The 21,178-nt window shown below is 50.2% G+C and overlaps 1 protein-coding gene across 3 annotated transcripts in view; it reads left to right on the forward strand.

The window, feature by feature from the left end:
• The window catches only part of SPSB1 (splA/ryanodine receptor domain and SOCS box containing 1), an 82,553-nt gene that overhangs the window by 47,162 nt on the left and 14,213 nt on the right, over positions 1–21,178 (forward strand). Inside the window, exon 1 of one of the 3 annotated variants that reach the window (XM_064281229.1) lies at positions 12,014–20,956. The exons of the other annotated variants lie outside the window; for them this stretch is intronic. The gene's annotated coding sequence lies outside the window, so the exon portion shown is untranslated. Of the gene's footprint in view, positions 1–12,013; positions 20,957–21,178 lie in introns of those variants that run through there. 3 annotated transcript variants of the gene reach the window in all.

The following is a 21,178-nucleotide window of genomic DNA, read 5'->3' on the forward strand; positions in this document are numbered from 1 at the left end:
TTCTTAAGCGTAGGTAGACCCTGGAGGCCCTCCATCATGGATCGTGGGAAAGGCAGCAAGATGTATGGACAAGTTAGGCCTTTGGGCAGTTTTAAGTGTTGAATGGAGGATGGCCAAGGATGATCAGCCAAATTTCTTAGCATTTTCCATTTGTTCCAGTAGCATCGGAATAAAGGGCCTCCTCTTTCATCACTTAATTTTTCTATACCTCAGGGCTTTCTCTCTTTCTTTCTCCCCCCCCCCCCCCCATATAAAATGAAGTCTTTTGATTGGAAGATCTTATAAGGCATCTTTGTGCTTTAGAAGAATGTTGTGGTTCTCTGCTTCCTTGGTCAGTAGCTGGACGATAAGCACTGGAGTCACAATTTGACCACCTGAATGTCTTGTGAACAGTAATCATTACAGGCACTCTCTAAATGCATTCATGTATATAAACTGCCAAGGGCTTAGAAGTGTCCCGTGCATAGTGGGAATTGTGCCAGCATCTGCTATTGCCTGAGGACTTGCATGTGCTAGGAACTGTTTGACTCTTCCTGTATATTCATTGCCTCCTCTGATTCGCTCAGTAGTCTTCCAAAACAGGTATTTATTCTTGTTTTTGCAGGTGAAAAATTAGCAATGCTTTCTCCTGCTGTTCGTTTTAAGAGCTATTTCTTAGGTTGGAAACCCTGGCGGCATCGTGGTTAAGTGCTATGGCTGCTAACCAAGAGTTTGGCAATTCAAATCTGCCAGGCGCTCCTTGGAAACTCAATGGGGCAGTTTTACTCTCTCCTGTAGGGTCACTATGAGTCGGAATCGACTGGATGGCAGTGAGTGGGTCTTAGGTTGTTAAAACACTTCAAATTTTCTGTTTACCTGAGAGGAATTTTCTAATTCTTCCTTCCTGGTTCTTAACCTACCTGCCCCAAAGCAAAAGAAAGAAAGAACACTGAGTGGAGAACTATCAGCTGGTGTTTTCTGACAGCGTTTTTGAGGAAGTGGTTCTCGTGGGGGCAGGTGGACACCCATCTCCTGTGTGTTATGGTGCCTCGGCCACGTTGTTTGGCAGGTCACTCACCTTGAGACAATAAAAGGGCATCAGTTGCTGTATTTAGAGCACCACTGCCGTTTACTGCAGAATTCATTAAGGACAGCTGGAAGTGCTCCATGGAAAGAGCGGGCCATTAGCTCTCCATTTATAGTTCTTTTTGCTTCCTATCTGGAAACCCAGGGGGTTGGATGAACTTGCAGAGGAGACTTTCTGACCTGTCGCCTCCCCATCTGGTCCCTGCCAGTTCCAGGAAGGGGGGGACTCCACAGTGCCTTAGCCCCGACTCCCTGACTTGGCATTCAAGGTCCTTGCCCATCTGTTTCTTCCTCTTTCTCTGGCATTATTGCCCTAAATGTTCCTTACATTCTGATCAAACTTGACCACCCTCTGGCTCCCAAATACACCTCCTTACCTCTGCTAGGGAGTCCTTGGGTTGTAGAAATGGTTAACATGCTCAGCTAACTAACTGATAGGTTGGGAGTTTGAGTCCACCCAGAGGCACCTCGGAAGAAAAGCCTGGAGATCTACTTCTGAAATCAGTCACTGAAAACCCTATGGAGCATAGTTCTACTCTGGTACACATGGGATCACCATGAATCAACTCGGCAACTGTTTTACCTCTGCTAGAGAGGCTCTCCCTCCAGGAGTATGTCTCCCCAGTCTGCTTCCTCCATTGGCTCATCCCTGTCATTGAAATCTAACCCTTTGGGTCAAGATCTCTAAAAGGGCACATCCCTGTGAATCCTACTGATTTTCCACTCACACCTTCCCACCTCCCCCGGCCTGAGTCTCAGCGGCCATCCTAATCATGCATCCTGCTTTTATTGTAACATCATCTCTCCCGTGAGGTTCTGAGAGCCAACTGTGGCTGGCTTGCCTCGGTCTCCCCACACCAGGCGGTACCTTGGAGGGCAGGCACTTATATTTGCTGACTGGGTCATTACTAGGACCAGTTGCAGTCAAGTCGATTCCAACTCATGGTGACCCCGTGTGTGAGAGTAGAACTGTACTCCCTAGGGTTTCCAATGGCTGATCTTTTGGAAGTTGATTGCCAGGCCTCTCTTTGGAGGCTTCTCTGGGTGGACTCAAAATTCCAGCCTTTCAGTTAGCGGCTGAGCCTGTGAACCATTTGGACCACCCAGGAACTCAAGAGCTTTTATTTTTCCTGATTAAATTTTTTCTTCACCTGTGGGAAGGAGTACATGGAACAAAAGTAAGTTTTAAAGATTTTTAAACAGGAAAAGCACTGCTAAGTGACTGCTTTCCTTATTGGGCTCCTGTTGGGTGGCGCAGAAATGGGAAAGTCAGAAATGGTTGCCTTGGCCAGGTGGGGGAGACCTCAAGGTGGAGGAAGGGAAAGAGGGGGTTCCAAGGAGGACAAGGAGGGGTCTGACGACTTAGTCCAGTGATTCTTGGCCCTTCCTCCTTTCCACCTCCAAAATCAGAGACTAAACCGGAAGGTCTAGCAGAAACTTCTCCACCTACTCTGCTTGTCCCGGCCTGTAAAGTGGTATGGTAGGGGTGAGACAAAACGGGGAGGGGAGCTTTCCAGTAGCTTCTGTCTAGTTGTCCTAGAAGTGTTCCATTTAAGTTCCCTGTGTGTCACAGCTGGGGTCTGAGACTCTAATGCCCCTTGGTAGCTTCAGCTTCTACCGCTCCATGCAGTCCACCCTAAAGAACAGTTCTCTGTGACCCAGGACAGAGGTGGGGGGGGTGGGAGTTGGCCCCTAGCCGCCCTGATACGAGCATGGCCTCGACCTGGTGAGGACTGAGAAGTTGGCTTCAGATACTTGGGTGGGGCAGGGCTTCCCACCTCCAAAAATACTGATTTGTTAGAAAAAATAAAAGGCAAGTCGCCCCGCCTGGGCTGGAGCACAGGTGCCCCTCTCGGGCTCCTTCCTCCCAGGCAGACCCCTACCCATCCCTCTCTGCCTGCGGGGACCTGTGGCCACGCACCAGCCTACCCGGCACCACAACACATCCACCGCCATTGCCGCCAGGGCCGCTACTGCTGTGCCCCACCACTGCTGCTGGGGCTGTCACTGGTGCGCCCTGTCGAAAAAGCATGGCCAAGGGTAAACACCGTGCAACAGGCCCTGGAGCGGCTGGCCTGCCTCGTCACTGAGAAACACTTTGGGAGGCGAGAGAGCAGAGTGAGGCTAGGGGGACCGTGAAGCATGCCTGGCCTCCTGCCCTGCCTGCACGCCAGTTCTCCTTTGGCTCATTTCCCCTCTGGAAATGTGTGCTGACCCTCCAACCTTGTTCGGGGTCAGTCCCTGGCTCCCCAGTATCCCACTGGGAGGCTCAGCCCTGTCCTCCCCCAGCTCCTGTTGGGGACGCTCTAGCCACCTGGGGCTCTAGCCACCTGGGGCCCGGGCTGATGGTCCTGTGGAGCCACAGGTAAGGAGGAGCCTGTGCCCCTCCCCCCCACCTCCCATTCATTCGTCTCCTCTCTCATTCTGTCTCTCAGGAGGGTCCTGAAGCAGGTGCAGGCTCTTATAGTCTGCAACCAGCATGACTCCAGTAAACCTGGGGGAAACTGACCTGTGTGGCTTTGGTGGGGGTGGTGGTGGTTGTTGGGTGCCGGCAAGTCGTTTTCGATTCATATTGACCCCATGTGACAGAGTAGAACCACCCCATAGGGTTTTCTTGGCTATAATCTTTATGGAAGCAGATCGCCAGGTCTTTCTGCAGCTGGGTGGGTTCGAACCACCAACCTTTTGGGTAGCAGCCAAGCGTGTGCTGGTGGCTCCCCCTGTTTATAGAAGTAGCCCTGCTGCCACGTTCCCCTTCCAAGGTCAGGAGCCTGACTCCACAATAAGGCTGGGGGATTGAAACTTTGATCCCAAACTATCCCAAAACGATCCCGTGAAGTCATCTTTAAGCAGCAGTTTAGCTCAGTTAAAACAGAATGTCAGCCTTGACCATTGCCCTCTTGTAAAGAATTATCTGTGTGAGATCAAATTGACAACAGTAAGTGCAAAGGACAGATGAGAACGTTAAGGGACATAGAGAGTAAAAGTCAGTGGTGGTGGAACAGTATGGGGAGAGATAGTGAGAATGGTGACACGATGTGAAGAACATAACCAATGGCATTGAACTGTACATGCAGAAGTTTTTGAATGGGTGTATGTTTTCACCAAAAAAAGAAAAAAAGGCTGAGGGGAAGGATGCTCCCACCTGTCTGGTCAGGGTGCAGAGAAAGACAAGGTGGCTGGAAACAGGCCTAGAGGACATCAAGGGCTCCAGTGCAAATCGATGGCTGGGAGGGGGTGGGGCAGCACCTCTCCCTTCTGTGTGCCCCCCCACCTGGCAGACCCGGGAGACACAGGGTCACTCAGCCCCACCTCCACCCCGTTTCCACTTGGCCTCACCCCAGCCACTTCTCACAAGGAGGTGGGACGCTGAGGCCCTAGCCCTGGGCTCCTCAGGAGCCCTCTGTGTGTGCCTCTTCAAGGGGAGACCCTGCCCCCAGGGAGGAGCTGTGTGATTCTCGAGGGTTCCAGGTCTCCTCCTGGCCAGAGCCTGATCAGGAATGTGTTTTTCATTGGTCATGAGTTTCTGTTCATTTCATGACAACTTTCTTGGGGACAAAAGAGTTGGTGCCTTTGCTGGAGGGGGTTAGGTAGGGGACTAAGCCAGCAGCACCATTGTCACTGAGACTGCACCTATGGGCCAGCTGGGGTCTGCAGCGACCCTCTTTGAAGAAGGCCTGAGGCCTGAAGGGGGCGTCACCACCTTGCCTGCTGAGCTAGGCCCACTTGAGATTTTGCAAACCCAGTGTATGCCCAGGATTCTGCATTCCCCCGATCCTGCTGCGATTCCCAGCCGTGCAGGGCTATGCTTTGCCGAGTGGGGTGAAGGGAGGGTCCCTGAGTCCTGGGCAGGGGTATCGCAGCTGCAGGAGGAAGAGAATGCTTTCTAACTTGCTTTCTCATTGGGCCTGCAGCCTCTATGCTGGAGGCTTTGAAAAGCCAGGACCAAGTACCTTGTAATTGTTCCCAGCAGTGGGGAACGAGCCCGGACCGCTCGGCCTCCAGTGTTTGTTTTGCCTTCTGTGTTCTCCCGGCCAGTGGTAACCAAGGGCCGCTTCCCCTTGGTGACGGTGGAGCTCACTCAGGCCAGGGCCAATCCAGCCCAGGAAAGGAGGCCTTCGGGGACACTCAGGGCCTGCTACAGGGTGCTGGGGCACTACCTGCTTTCCTTTTCTTCCGTTCTCTCCCTACCTGTGAGGACTCATAGGGGCTTCTCTCCTGGCGCCTTCCCCAGGCCCTTGCCTGAAACATTCCAGAACTCCGGATCCTCTGGTAGGTGTCTGGGAGACGGTGGGGTTGCTCACTGCGGCCATGCATGGATGGGTCTCTGGCAGCGTTGTTGGTCTCCACAAGGATGTGTGCACGGGGCTGTGGGTGGCCTTTGCCACAGGTCCCGGCAGGACCTTAGGACCTGCGCAGGTCTGGAAGTAATTCCAGGGAAAGTTTGGAGAAGATTCGAGATGTGCTGTGAGTCAGTCAAGGTGGAGGGAGCCAATCTGGGAGGGCTCCATAGAAGAGGCATTAGACTTCAAATGGCTGGGATTACGGCTGGATGGGGTTGTTTGAAGTAAAGGACCTGCACTGTGGCAGGTGTAGCCGTGGGAAAGCTTGGGGCTCTGTAGGGAATGGCCAGGCTGGCTTGGGTAGTTGGTGTCTAAGGGATATTTGTAGGAGTAGAGGAAGCTGAGAACGCCAGGAGCCTGGAGGGTGGGCAGAGGACCCGCTGATAAGTTTTGAGCAGCAGATAGGGTCTTCTGAGGGGTGTTACCTTGGACTTTATCTTCCCAGGCCCCCAGTGACCACAGCAGAAGCTGGACGAGTGGATCGACAGCCACTTTTCTGCACGCCCTTCTGTGGGTTGGGCAGAAGGCGCTGCATGTACTTTCGTTAAACTGGCCAGCCTCGAGCTCTCATTTGTTCAGGGTCTCAGGGTCAGATATGTTCAGGACTGGAGAAAGAAGGAAGCTGCTCCATCTTATTTCTTTCTCATGGGTGTTTCCACTGAGCCAAGACTTACACTGAGTCTCTTGCTGGGGGGGGCGGGGAGGGAGGGGACCCAGACTGACAGCCCCCACCCACCCACCTGACACCTGCAGGATCACCCAGGGATCTAGTTAAAGTGCAATTCAGATGCAGTTTGCCTGGGTGAGACCTGAGACTCTGCATTTCCTACGCTCTCCCAAGCGATGCCCATGCTGCTTCTCGGAGTGAGTGGCTGGTACCAAGGTGTACGGCTGCAGGGTGACCAGCTCCCTCTCCCCTAAAGGCGAGGACTCTTTCTGTGTGTCAAGATCTAAATGCTATTTAATTTTCCATTTGGGGGCCTGGAGAGGGTGGTGGGACATTTGGGGAGAGGGAGGGCAGAGGCAGCAGCAGCTAGTGGGGACTGGCCTGAGCTCCTCTGCTTTGGACTTTCACACGATGCCTTCCACCAGCCCAGCTGCTGATACAATTAAACTTCAGTGATTCATTGTAGCACGTTTCAAGGGGAAAGCATGTGTTACGAAAACTTGAGTCCCACTGCCTTGTTTTGTTGGCAGGTCTTGCTGCCTCAGCAGAAAAGAGGAGGATTTGATATGGGAACGGAAATTTGGGACAGCCTTAGAAACACTCAGTGTGTTTGGCACTGGGGGAGAATCTGGGGTCCTTCTCCAGCCAGGGAAATGTGCTGCCTGGCGGGAAGGCAGTGGGCTGGGGGACTGGCTGGGGCGTGGGGCAGGGTGGGGAGGGGTCCCACACCTGGTCTTGGCCTGGCCTCCCTAGCCATCGGGGGGCGTGGGGCACATTGCTTTCCTCTCCTTTCGCCTGCAAAGGAACATGCTGCTGTTTTTATGTGATGGAAAGTCAAACTTGCAGAGGAAATACCTTTCTGAACGTGGCTGTCCGATGTCACAGAGCAGCCCTGCGGAGGCAAGCACATGCAGTGCACCTTTGCAGTCCTGATAGGTCCCAGCACTGAGACCTGGTCAAGCCCAAACGGCCAGTGCTGGGCTTGCTCATGTTCCCAAAGCTGGCTGACTTTGTGGTGATAACCAAGTGCCTTCGATTCTTTGTTGTTTGCTCAAATTGTTTCTAGTTGGCCATTGGGAGATCTTTCAGATTGGTTTCTGCCTCCCTTTGACATGGCCTGTCCCACCCATCCATCTCCTCCTTCTTTTAAGAAAAAAAAGAAAAAAAAATTTTTTTTTAAAGCCTTCTTTTAGTAGGCTTTATATTTTGGAGAAGGAGCCCTGGTGGCTCAGTGGTTAGGTAACTCAGCTGCTAACCACAAGGTCAGTGGTTTGAACCCACCAGCCATTCTGCAGGAGAAAAATCTGGCACTCTGCGTTCATGAAGATTACAGCCTTGGAAACCCTATAAGGCAGTTCTACTCTGTCCTGTAGAGCCACTATGAGTCAGAATTGATTCGACGGCAATGGGTTGTTTGTGTTGTTGTTATGTTTTGAGATTATGGAAGGTTCCTTCAGTCCTGTTTCTTCCTCCCCACCACCCCAACCATGATTGCCTTCCTGGACTAGCCCACTAGATGGATATTGGGCCAATTTCCCCTTCTTCCGCTTGGAAACCCTATAAGGCAGTTCTACTCTGTCCTGTAGAGCCACTATGAGTCAGAATTGATTCGATGGCAATGGGTTGTTTGTGTTGTTGTTATGTTTTGAGATTATAGAAGGTTCCTTCAGTCCTGTTTCTTCCTCCCCGCCGCCCCAACCATGATTGCCTTCCTGGACTAGCCCACTAGATGGATATTGGGCCAATTTCCCCTTCTTCCACTTGCCGTTTGTGTCAGTGGAATAGGCCTACCCCCGATCTAGATTGCTTTCCTGAGAAACTTCTTCAGAACAGTCATTCCGGCCACAAAGAGAGCACAAAGGCATGAGGACACCCCACACGTCGCCACCCAGGACCACCCCAGGCCCACCACCGCGGCTGCTACCTGCTTCCTGCAGGCACAGTTCACAGGGGTTACAGGGGAGGCACCCAGAGAGCGTTCAGCCGGGAGCAGACAGAACCATTGGCCTTGGGCGGCCTTGATTTCAGCAGCACCTGAGGGTGTCTGGTGAAGGCCTCTCTGCTCCCATTAACTGAAATTACTGAGTTTGGGGCAGGGAATGGATTTGAGGATTTGTACCTGCTGCATTCCACCGGGGAATGACCAGAGACCCACCTTTCTCAAGAAGCCCTCATATATGCAGTGCGTATGCACCCCTTTCTTCCTTCCTCCCTCCCTCCTTCCCTCCCTCTCTCTCCCTCCCTCACTCCTCTCTCCCTCACTCCCTCTTTCCTTCCTTTCCTCTCTCCTTCTGTCCCTTCCCTTCAAACCATTAAATTACAAATATATCACCAACATTAGCTGTTTATTATATGCCAAGCTTTCCATGGGATATCTCATTTAATCCTTAAAGCAAACCAGTGAGGTCAGAACTGTCACTATCCCCATTTCAGTGGATGAGGACCCTGAGGCTCAGAGAGGTTAGGGAACTTGCTCAAGGCCACCCAGCCCAGGTGCCTCAGGGCCTTTGCACATTCTGTTCCCCTGCCTAGAAAGCTGTTCCCCTTTCGTATTCACATGCATTGCTCCCTCCCCTCATTCAGATCTCTGTCTGTACATCCCTGTATCAAAGAAGCCTTCCCTCCTCACCTACTCCCATCAGTCCCTCTATCCTCACTACTCTGCTTCATTTTTCTTCATGACGCTTAATACCTGACCCAGTATTAGATATATCTATCCATTGTTTATCCAGCATTTGTTTATTGAGTACCTGCTATGAACCAGGCACCATTTTAGGCACTGGGGCTACTGCAGCGAACACAACACATGAAAATCCCTGCCCCGTGAAGCTTGCATTAATTGTTCAATTGTTTATTATCTATCTCCTCCACTAGACTGTACGCTCCATAAAGACAGCGATTTAGACCTGTGTATATTAAAAAAAAAAAAAAAACCTGTTGCTGTCGAGTCAATTCTGACTCATAGTGACCCTATAGGACAGAGTAGTAGAACTGCCCCATAGAGTTTCCAAGGAGTGTCTGAGGGATTCGAACTGCCGACCTTTTGGTTAGCAGCTGTAGCATTTGACCACGACACCACCAGGGTTTCCGTGTATATAGTAGGTGCCTAATAAATATTTTTGGAATGAATTCCAGCCCTGAGATGTTTTATCTGGACTTGGGTGTTTTCCAAGTGTTCATTTGTGAAGCATTCAAGACCATCTCTCAAGTCGGGTCATTTCTGCAGGTAACTGTTTTGTCCATTTTGTTTGGTTCTTACCAGCTTCCACCTGGGGAAGATGTTTTCTAGAAGTGTGGGGAGAACCCTCTCCTAGTTTCCTAAACACTGACCACGTATAACCCACGTTTTTGTATCATCCACCTTATTGAGATACGCAGGGACTAAGGAGCAAAGGAAATCCATGGGAAGCCCAGGCTGGTGTGTCAGGGGCCTAACAGATACTTTGTGGATGGGTAAAGAAGCAACTCAGAAGCATAGGCCTTGAGCATGGTCCTTTTTGGCCAACTTTCTCCACGTTTTGCATGAGCAGGTCTGGGCAGAAAGAGTCTGTGGGAAACAGCACATGAGTGAGATGCATGGGGCGTGCTGGGTCCATGAGGCCTAATCAGTGTGAGAACGCAGAAGCTGAACCCATTTGAATGGGTTTTCATGTGGTGACAAGTCCAGTCAAACTGTGCATTAACCTGGGGCCATCCTGTCTGTGGGCAGAGCTCTGATATGTGGCATCATGGCTGGCAGGTACGTGCTGACATCGATAGGAGGAAAACAGGAGCCAAAGGGCCAGCACTGTTTTCTGATGTCAGAAAGTGCCAGTCTGGAGTGGCCACGGGGTCTTGACCTGCTCTGTGAAGAGTAGAGACCTGGGAGCTCAAGCGTGTCTCTCTCCTCATCCTGCCCATGTTCCCAGAGCGAAAGTGTGTGGATGCATGATCCGCGGTGACATCGCTCTTCCATGTCCTCATCCCCAGGCCAGCGGCGCTTATGGGTATGTTGGTCGTCCCCTCCCCAGACCACATTTCACGCGCAGCCCCAGAGATGCAGGCACACACTCCAAATTCCTCCAGAGAAACTCGATCCACAGGTGCTGCTCTGAGACAGCAGGGGCTGCCAAACCACAGCTCTGCACTTTTTCTTTTGGAGAAAGCAAAGGACTGGGGCTGGGAGGGAGATCTGAATTGTAGCAATGCAGCTGTAGAAGGCTTCTCACTGCTCCCATATGAACATCTTTGGCTATGTCCCTGTGTGTAATGCTGGTGTCTAACAAGCAAGGTCTTCTGGCCAGGTCCCTGCAAGCTCTCTGCTCTTCACATTGCTCCTTCCACATTCACCTCCTGCCTGGGTGGGTTTTGGGAGGTGGACATTTTGCATCCGTTTCTTCAAGAGTAAGGCAATTCACCTGTGAGTACTGTGCTCTCTAAATAATGATCTAAATGAAACCAAGTGGTAAACATTTTCCTAGACCAAACATCAGAAGATAAGATGGACAAGGAAGCTAGATTAAGGGAAACAGAACAACCAGAATGGAAATAAAGAGAACACTGTTGTATTGTGAAAAATGTAACCATTGTCCCTGAACAATATGTATACCAAAAAAACCAAACCCAGTGCCATCGAGTCGATTCCGACTCATAGTAACCCTAGAGAACAGAGTAGAACTGCCCCATAGAGTTTTCAAGGAGCGCCTGGCAGATTCGAACTGCCGACCCCTTGGTTAGCAGCCGTAGCACTTAACCACTATGCCACCAGAGTTTCCGAACAATATGTATAGAAATGAGAACCTAATTAGCTGTGTAAGCTTTCACCAAAAACACAAGAAAAGAACAATATGTATAGAAATGAGAACCTAATTAGCTGTGTAAGCTTTCACCAAAAACACAAGAAAATAACAAAAGGAAAAAAAAAAGAGCAAGGCATTTTAAAAGGTGCCCTGGTAGTACAATGGTTAAGCACTCAGCTGCTAGCCGAAAGGTTTGGTGTGAACTCACCATTGGCTTTTTGGGAGAAAAGACCTGGCGATCTTCATCTATAAAGATTATAGTCTAGGAAGCCCTATGGGGCAGTTCTGCTCTGTGACATGAAGCTGCTATGAGTCAGAATCGACAGCACACAATAAAACAAGGCGACATAAAGGGAAGGGAAATTCATCACTCTAAATAAATTTTAATTTTTCCATCTTTTCCCCTCATATGCCTGTCCAATCTTCTCTTCCTTTTAGTCTTAGCATAAATACATTTGTGTTCTTTGTTTCGCTTAACATAGCAAGGCTTTTTCCATGCCCTTTGTACGGTGACCTTTCCAGTTAACGTTTTTATTGGCTGTGTAATATTTTATTTTATTCAATTTAATAAAATATCATTTTATAAAATTCAATTGTTTTATTTTTTTTTTATATTTTCTTCTATTTTATAAAAGATGATTTTATTTTATAATCTTCTAAAAGGTACATGGAAACCCTGGTGGTGTAGTGGTTAACAGCTATGGTGGCTAGCCAAAAGGTCGGCAGTTCAAATCCACCAGGCACTCCTTGGAAACTCTACAGAGCAGTTCTACGCTGTCCTATAGGGTTGCTATGAGTCAGAATCCACTCGAAGGCTGGCATTAATCCAAAAAACACAAAATAATAAATGTTGGAGAGGCTGCGGAGAGATTGGAACTCTCATACACTGCTGGTGGGAATGTAAAATGGTACAACCACTTTGGAAATCTATCTGGCGTTATCTTAAACAGTTAGAAATAGAACTACCATACAACCCAGAAATCCCACTCCTCGGAATATACCCTAGAGATACAAGAGCCTTCATACAAACAGATATATGCACACCCATGTTTATTGCAGCTGAGTTTTTTTTTTTTAAAGGTACATGTTTTAGTTATCTTTTATAAAATATAGTTTTATTTTATAACTTTATAAAACTTTATTAAATTTAAATATACTGTTTTCCTTATTGTGATTTATAAAATACAATTTTGCTTTATGATTTTATAAAATCTTACTAAATTTAAATATTTCATGTATTATATTTTCTTGGCAAGGGTGGGGGAAGTCAGCTCCCACCTTCTGCACGTGATGTACTGGCACCACCGGGATCTTGCACCCAGACCTCTACGGCCTACCCAGAAGCTCAGGATTAGTTTATTCCATGCTTTCGGCCGTGCTGGGCTCTCCCCTGTGGAGTGCCGGTCGGCCCAGGTGTTCAGGATTATCCAGATGGATAGGGTTGTACGAGGAAGTCCAGCTAAGAGGTCTAAGGGGAAGCCCCTGAGGGCCGCTGTGGCTTCCAGAGTATCTTTGTGCTTAAGTTCCTTTTCACCGACTGACCTGTGAGGCCCAGGGATTTACTTCTCCCTCGGCTTCCTGTCCAGTTGTGTGAAATCCCACACAGGGAGTGGCGATTAAATTGCACTCAAAGACCTACTGCCCAATTCCTTCTAGAATCCTTTCCAAGTACATTGGATGCGGTCCAGTCGACAAACCTTTGATTCCAACTCACTTGGCAGAAACTCCCGAGCACCTTCAGCCTGCCATGGGTCACTAAACCAAAGAAACCAAACTCATGAAACTCAGTGCCATCCAGTCAATTACCACTCATAGCGACCCTATAGGACAGAGTAGAACTGCCCCATAGGGTTTCCAAGGAGCAGCTGGATTCGAACTGTCAACCTTTTGGTTAGCAGCTGAGCTCTTAACCACTGCACCACCAGGGGTCCATGGGTCACTAGTCAGTCACGAAGATCAAGAAGCCTGGGGGTGGCTCACCTTGACATTTGATTTTCTATTAAATTTGACAATGGGGGAGGGGTGCTCTGAGATCCATGATTTTCATAGGGATGATAGGAGAGAGGACCATAAACTAATTTAAAAGAAACTTCTCAGCCTGTCCTGGTATGGTGAAATTCTTAACCCCCCACACATGACCATTGTCACAGTTAGAACAACCAAATGTGTACCTATAAGGGAATGTCACAGCATTAACACATAAAATTCATGTTAAACCGAAAAAACCAGCTACCCTGTGTGTGTCAGAGTAGAACGGTGCTCCGTAGGGTTTTCAGTGGCTGGTTTTTCAGAAGTAGATTACCAGACCTTTCTTCCAAGGTACCTCTGGGTGGACTTGAACTGCAAACCTTTCAGTTAACAGTTGGGGTGTTAACCATTTGCATTACCCAGGGCCTTAGTATATTACGGACTTGGGAAAGGCAAACTGTAAGATGGTATGTGTACTGGGACCATCCCCCCGTCTGCACTTGTGTACGCACCAGAAAGGCCTGGAAGGGTGCATACACCCCAGTGCTTCCTTCTGGGCAGTGGTATGGGGTGAGGGGGGAGAGGACTTTAATTTATACTTTCCTATATTGAGATTTTTTATGAGCACATGTAACATTTAAAATTTTTTAAATCAAAATGGAAAAACAAGAAGGTAAAAAAAAAAAAAAATTATGGTATGCATATCCAAGCCTGGTAGTTCTCATTATTATGGATTCCGTAATAACCTGTGGTTCTCAGATTTTGCTGTTGTTAGTTGTCAAGTCAGCTCTGGCTCATAGCAACGTTAAATATAACAGAAGGAGACATTGCCTGGTACTGCACCATTTTCTCAAACTTTAAAACCGCTTGCTGTTGAGTCAGCCCCGACTCATGGTGACCCCCATGTATATCAGAGTAGAACTATGCTCTCTAGGGTTCTCAATGGCTGATTTCAGCCAATGGAAGTAGATAGCCAGGCCTTTCTTCCAAGGTGTCTTCGGGTGGACTCAGACCTCCAAGCTTTCAATTAGCAGCTGAGTGCATTAACGTTTACACCACCCAGGAACATCTAGTTGTTTTGTTAGTTGTTTTCGAGTTAATTCTGACTCATGGTGATCCCATGTGTTACACAACAGAACTGCACCATAGGATTTTAATGGCCGTAGTCTTAATGGAAGCAGATTACCAGGACTTTTCTTCCATGCAGCCACTGGGTGGGTTTGAACAGCCAACCTTTAGGTTAAGCAGTCCAATGCTTAACCATTCGTGCTACCCAGGGACCGGATCACCTGGAGGGCTCATGAAAGCACAGACCACCAGATCCCACGCCTAGAGTTTCTGAGTCCATAGATCTGAGTGGGGCCCAGAAATTTGATTTTTAACAAGCTCCCAGGTGATGCTGATGTTGCTGGTCCAGGGACCACACTTTGAAAACCACTCCTGTAAACCAGGGCTTCAAACCAGTTCTTTCCAGTTTGAACCCCTGCTGAGAATTTGCATTTTTAACAAGTTCACAGGCAATGCTAATGCTGCTGGTTAGGGACCAATTCTGAGAACCACTAGTAGAGCAGTGGTTCTCAACATTTATTATACACAAGAATCACCTGGGCATCTTGTTAAAATGCCAATTCTGATTCAATATATCTGGGGTGGAAATGCAAATTTGAACAAATCAGTTCGAAGCCCTGGTGTAAACCTACTTATAGGAGAACATCCTTATAGCTCCCCTCTGCTCCTCACTCCCGGTGGAACTTCTCTGGAACTTCTGCCCCTGTTCTTGACCTAAGGGGTTTGCATTATTTAATTTGGGCATTTGATATGCATCTACAGGGGGCTTTGCTGGAGCTGTGGCTTCTTGCTGGCCTTATTCTTGCCCTGCCCTTTCTGCTGCCCTGTGAAGGGGCAGGTCCCCCCCAAGAACCTGCTTTTCCCTAGGCTGCCTGTGAGGCCTTAGGGCCTGTGTCTGCCTGCCTTGGCATTCCTTCCTGTTACGATTTCTGGCCCTTTGGTGTCCAAGATTCCATTCTTCCAGGTGTCACCTGATGTTGAAGGTGAGGCAGGAGGAGGACAGGGAGCAACATGTATTAAGTACCTACTGTGTGTACTATACTGCGCCGGGCACTTGAGCTGTAGGATTCCACGTTGAAATCATGAGTGCCAGCCTCCTTCCTCCTTGTTCACCCCCCGGGGTGGCTCGAGAGCCTTGACCTGGGTCTGCAGGGTTGGGGAAGAAGGCTCTTTGCCCAGGACCTTCTAAACCCGCAGCGCCTGGGGTGGCCCCTTGCATCTCTCTGTGAACTGATTTGTTTCAGGTCTGCCCACGGTCTCCCTCCTTCTCAGTCTCCCTGGATGGATGTAGGGTGACCCAGAGTCCACTCCCTGTGGTGACCTTTCCCTGTCAGCACCTCCCCTGGGAAGAGGTTGGAGTGTCGCCAGCTCCCATTTGGGCCCCTGTGCCACGTGAAAGCCTGGGTTTGATCAGACTTCCTGTGCCGGGGTGGCCACTTGGGAGGACGGAAGTGGCAGGCAGCGTCCTGGGACTCTTCCCCTGGGGCCGGGCAGTTCCAGAGGAAGGGGTGAGGCCCAGCCCTCTGTAAGAATTTTGTGTCCCTGTGTCCCCCTGCCTACCTGCTGCCCCTCTCTGCCCCACCTTGGGGAAGGCAAGCTTCAGCATCCTCAGGGCCAGAGTGACCTGACTGGGCCACCCTCTCCACCCTGGGGCTTTGCAGGCATCTGCCATGAGCCCCCATTTCCTCCCTTCCCTGGGGAATTTACGGAGGTGGATGGGGGCAAGGAAAGAGATCGGAGTCTCTGAGCCTTTCTCCAGGGGCTCCCTCTGCCAGCATCTCTTCCCCTTGGAGATGGTCACATGGTTCTGCCCTCAAAACTCTGCCTTTCTGCCTCCTGCGTGGACTGGGCAGGCCCCACGTGGACCAGGCAGGCCCCACATGGACCAGGCAGGTGCTTTGTGCACCGGGCCGGCCCCATGTGGACAAGGCAGACCCCGTGTGGACCAGGCAGACACCACATGGACCAGGCAGGCAGGCACCATGTGGCCAGACAGATCCCATGTGGGCCAGGCAGGTACCATGTGGACCGGGCAGGCCATTTGACCAACCCTCAGCCTCCTTGTTGGGTGGCATTCAGGATCTCAGTCTAGACTGAATTTCCATTAGCACTCAAAGGCACATTTGCTACTGTCTTGGATCAACTTTTGGGAAGGTCCCTGTGTGTCCCTGAGGTCCCTACAAGAACAGGACCTCTCGTCTGAACGAGGACTGTTGCCCTCACAGCCTGGAGACGGCTATAGCCGTAACTTTTTGTTTTAATCTTTAGTCTCTATATGAGTGTCACACTGATTTCCCAGGGGCAGGGCCCAACTGATCCGAGCCCATTCTGAAAGTGTCATGAGTAATCTGTGTCCTCCCGTAGGTGTCGATGGCAGGTGCATTTTTAGTCTTTTGAGGTCAGAGGCTAGAGCCCTGGACCGCGTGGGATTTTCTCTCCAAGATCGCTTGTCAGAACTTTCCAGAAGGGTTAAATCCTTTTTGTTGATTCTAGGGGTGGAGACTTATTACTTGAGCAAGAACACAGCGCCCCCTGGGTTCTCCCCAGTATCCCCCCCTCAAGTGGGCAGTTGGGGTGGGGGGGTGTTGTAACCACATGGCCCTTGGCCTACTCTCGGGGGCACTTTTAGCCTGTCCTCAGTGCTTCCGCCTAGGATCATGTTCCTGCCGCTTGTGTTGGGGAGGCTGAAGGGAGTCTGGTTCCCAGGAGCGAGAAACCGTAATTAGCAGGCGGAGCCGGAGCGGCCACTCTGCCGTGCTGCAGACAGTGCATTCTGATATAATAACAGATCGCTTGGGGCATGCTTCTCTTGCAAAACCCTGGGCTGCAACCACAGATGTGTGGGGCGGAGAGGTGGAGGGAGGGGTGAAGGAAGCTTTTTTGATCTTCAGGTGAAAGGAGGCTTTATAAATAGGTCACCTTGTTCCACATCCTGAATTTTGTTCTTTCCCCATCTTGGGTCAAAACAATGGTTTAACTGTTCCGGGGTCAGCCAAAGGCACTGAGGGGGACCTGAGCTTAGAGAACATGGGGGTGTGTGTGTCACTCTCTGGTAGTTTCTGTGCTGTGGGTTCCCTCACCCCCTACCCCCTCTGCCACAGCCACCATGGACATGCCTCCAGCGAAGGGTGCTGCCTGTTCACCAAACCTTTTCTTAAAAAACAAGAGGATAATTTGTAGTAGAGGTGGCACTATGAGTCAGAATCGACTTGATGGCAATGGGCTTTGAGGTGGGGCCTAGGGCCAGCTGACCCAATGGCCCTTTTTTTGGAAGGCAGAATTTTTAGAGTCGCAGCTTTAATTAAAGGGAGGGCAAAGCATCTCAGCAGGTGCTGTGTACCGAGTAGTGTCTGAGTTGAGGGTTGAAATCCGTGCCCCAAGCACATAAGGGCCAGAGTCAGGGCAACTTTTTAGACATAACCAAACACCTCTCAGGATGAAATTCCTAGGCTTGAAGGCGAAGGACTATAGACTCGGGGGTCATCTACATCAATTGGTACAACATGGTTCATAAAGTTCTGTGTCCTACTTTAATGAGTAGCATCTGGGGTCTTAAAAGCTTTTGAGCAGCCATCTAAGGTACATGTATTGGTCTCTTACTCTCTGGAGTGAAGAAAACCAAGACTCTAGGGAGCAATTAGTCCAAAGGACTAATGAACCACACGAATCACAGCCTACACGACCCAAGACCAGAAGAACTAGATGGTGCCCAGCTGCTACTGCCAACCACTCTGATTGGCATCACAACAGAGAGTTCTGAACAGAGTGGGAGAAAAATTGTAGAACAAAAAATCGAATTCACAGAAAAGACCACATTTACTGGTCTGACAGAGATTGGAGGAACCCCCAAGTCTGTGGCCCTGAGACGTCCTTCTCGACTGGAACTGCTGCCATTCTCAAAGACCACCATTCAACCAAACCATAGACAGGCCCATAAAATAAATAATAACACCTGAAAGGAACATGCTCCTTAGAACAATCAATTATACGAGATCAAAAGGGTGACATTTGCCCAAAGCAAAGATGAGAAGGCAGGAAGGAATAGAAAATCAGGACAAAAGGAAAGGGGGAGCCTATGATGGAAATGGGGAGAGTGCTGACACATTGTGGGGAACGAAACGAATGTTTTGGAACACTTTATGTACAAACTATTGAATGGAAAACTAATTTGCTCGGTAAACTTTAATGCACACACACACACACACACAAATCCATGCCTCTCGCCAAATTTCTCCCTCCTTGCCTCCTCTTCTCTGGAGTTGGCCCCTTGGGGCCGGACCAGTGGTTGGTGACTCCATCATGGTAACCTCTGTCTCTTTTTGCCAAGGCTGGTTTCAGATCCGAGCAGCCATTCTGGTCTTGTGCTTTTGGCCAGTGGCGGCAGGCAGCTGCCCCGTTTCCTGGGTAATGAAAATGTGTGACTGAGAAACAGTGATTGGAGATCTAAGGTGAAATCCTTGTAGAAATCATGTCATGGATGGCCCCAGACCTGTATCTGGGAATTCTTGTCCTTTATGTTAAATGACCTTCTGCCGATACAGGTCCTGACCATGTATCTTGGTGGATGAAGCACTCAGGATGGTAGTGCTTGCTTTATGAGAAGGCATGTGCACGGAGAGCCTTTCGGAATTGCTTTGGGGGCAGTTCGTTCTTGTGAATATGATTTGTTAAATCAGTGTTTCTCAGCTTTTATTCTTTTTTGTGTGCTTAAAATTCGTTTTCACTACCTCATGGACACTCCCAAGGGCTCACTAAGCAATCACAGTCCCTGTGCTCCTGGGGCACCTCTGGGCCTTGGAAGGCCTGGGCATGTGCATTCACCTCTCTCATAGACTGGTAGGAAAGTGGGGTGGTCCCGGAGCTGGGGCTCCAAAGGGTTCCCGTACCTCCTACCTGGTCTACCCTGCCCTGTGATGCCCCATCTCAGATTGGCAGTGAACAGAAGCAGCCCTTGCCAGACGAGTATCAGAGTCACTCAGCACCTGTGGGTGGTACAACCCCTCCCCTGAGGTCCATGTTCAGGTATTTTGGCCATGGGGGCTGCCTGAGTTTTTCTTGGGTTTAGAACAGAGCTCAGCAAACCCATGGGTCAAGTTCAGCCTACTGCCTGCTTTTATAAATAAATTTTTATTGGAACACAGCCATGCCCACCTGTTTACGTATTGTCTGCAAAGTCTGAAATATTTATTATCTGGCTTTTTCTGGAAAAGTTTGCCGATCCCTGGTTTAGAAGGTACTTTGAACTTGATCTGCTCTAGCCCAGCATTCCAAGCACTTGACTGGGCGGTTGTGGCCTAAAGACAGCTCTCCATCTATAGGGCCAGGTGTGGTGACTGGGGAGACTAGGTAACAGTGGTCTTTGTTAGTTGTACAGAGCACAGTCTCAGCATAAAACAAAGTAAAAAAGCCAGTGGGCCAGGTTGTCTCTTGCATATTGTCTCAGTTGATTTTCAGGTGAGTGAGTGGCACACCGGTGACGTCCCATATTATAAATGAGCAAACAAGCGCGGGAAAGTCAAGGTCAAATCCTTGCCAGTGGTTTTGTGCATGAGTTTCCCTGAGGACTGGAAGCTCAGGAAAGCAGGGCTGGACCGAGCGTTGGGCAGTGGGAGAGGGCAGATAAGGAGAAGCTGAAGGAGAGAGCACCTGGCTGGGCTGGAGCTGGGAGAAGGTGGGCCACTTGAACTCCTGGAGGACTCAAAGGAGGGTGGGCCCCTGCAGCTGCATTTAAAAATAGATGGAAGGAGACGAGTAGCCAACCGCCCCGTGTGTCGATGCACGGCGAGGAGGCGGCCAAGTATGGACGGCAGGAAGTTGAAGAGAAGGAAGCGTCAGCTTTAACCATAGCCTGGACATAGGTGGGGGCGGGCAGGTGATGGGTGAGTCAGAGTGGCCTTGAAGTTGCCATGGCAATTGATGACCTCGAGGTGACTCAGATGGCAGGATGACCCAGAAGTGGCAGAGTGGGTGGCCCACGTCCCCTTGAGAGAGTCCTCCCATGATGCCACAGGTACTTTCCCTGCCCTCCATGCTCAAGGAGAATGTCCCACCACCCTCTCCACAGCCCCTTCCTCCCGGACTTTTCCTTCCAAGAGCTTCCACTGCTCAAAGCCATTCAGTGCCAGGCCCAGATGGGGCCCCCTCCGATAGTTCCCGACACAGGGCCCAAAGGAGGCGGAAGTTTAGCAGCAGGTGCGTGTTGTGGACTTGCTTGGCAACCACAAGTGGTGGGATCTCACTGCTGGAACTGGCCTAGATGACAGTGTGTGCCTCGCTTTGAGGCCATGCTGTCTTCTGATCACTGTGTCACAGTGAGGTCACTGTAACCCTCGAGCTTGTCCCAGAACCAGGTGGTCCCCTGCTGTAGAGGGGCACACCTTTGACACAGCTGTCCTCGCCGGTCTCAGGGAGCAACGGGCCTTCTATCACATCCCTGCCGGTAGAGAAGGAAGTCCAGGCACCCAATGTTCCCACTCAGAACGTTCTGTGGGAAGAAGGCTTCCAGAGGCCTGGCCATCCCAAAGGCGTTGCTCCTCCCAGCTCAATGAGCAAGCTCCAGGGTGGCTGAAGATCCCAGGGAGGCTTCCACCCGACTGCTGAGCCTGCTCCTCTTTCCAGGCCCTGGTAGCCCCAGGATCAGAGAGGGGAGGCCTGGGCCTCTAGGTTCCCAGCATTCCCCGCGTCGGGCAGCTGATGGCAGTGTGGCTGGTCCGGCCCCCCTCACCTACCAGCAGGCACCCTGTCCTTGAGGCTACGAGGCAGCAATTGCTGTGCAGGCTGAAGAGGCAATAGGCCAACTGCAGCGATAAACCCACAGCCCCCCACCCCCACCCCAGGTCCCTCTGTATTTTCTCCATTCCATTCACTTGGCACGTGAGTGGTCCCTACAACAGGCAACCTGAGTGACGCTTTTCCACCAATGGCTCACGTTGTAACCTCTGCATTCTTGTTTGGTTGCATTTCTTTAGCCAGGAGCCTGTCTTGTCCATTGTCTGGTTGGTCTCCAGAAGCTGTCTCCCAAACTGGGCAGCCAAGAGTCCTGTCCAGGACCCAGGAGGCTTTTGATGGTAGGAAGTACCTTTTCTCTTGAATGGGGCCCAGGAAGCCAAAACAACATCATTTTTTGTTATTCAAGGCTGGGAGCAGAGGATGGGACAGCAGGGTGGCCCAAGTCCCGTCAGTCCCCAAATTTCACCCACCTCTTCCTCCTTGAAGGAGCCCTGGTGGCTTAATAGTTAAGCGCTTGGCTGCTAACCAAAAGATCAGCAGTTCAAACCCACCCGCTGCTC

Source organism: Loxodonta africana, chromosome 3, assembly GCF_030014295.1.
Source record: "Loxodonta africana isolate mLoxAfr1 chromosome 3, mLoxAfr1.hap2, whole genome shotgun sequence".
In the NCBI taxonomy this organism is placed as follows: domain Eukaryota; kingdom Metazoa; phylum Chordata; class Mammalia; order Proboscidea; family Elephantidae; genus Loxodonta; species Loxodonta africana.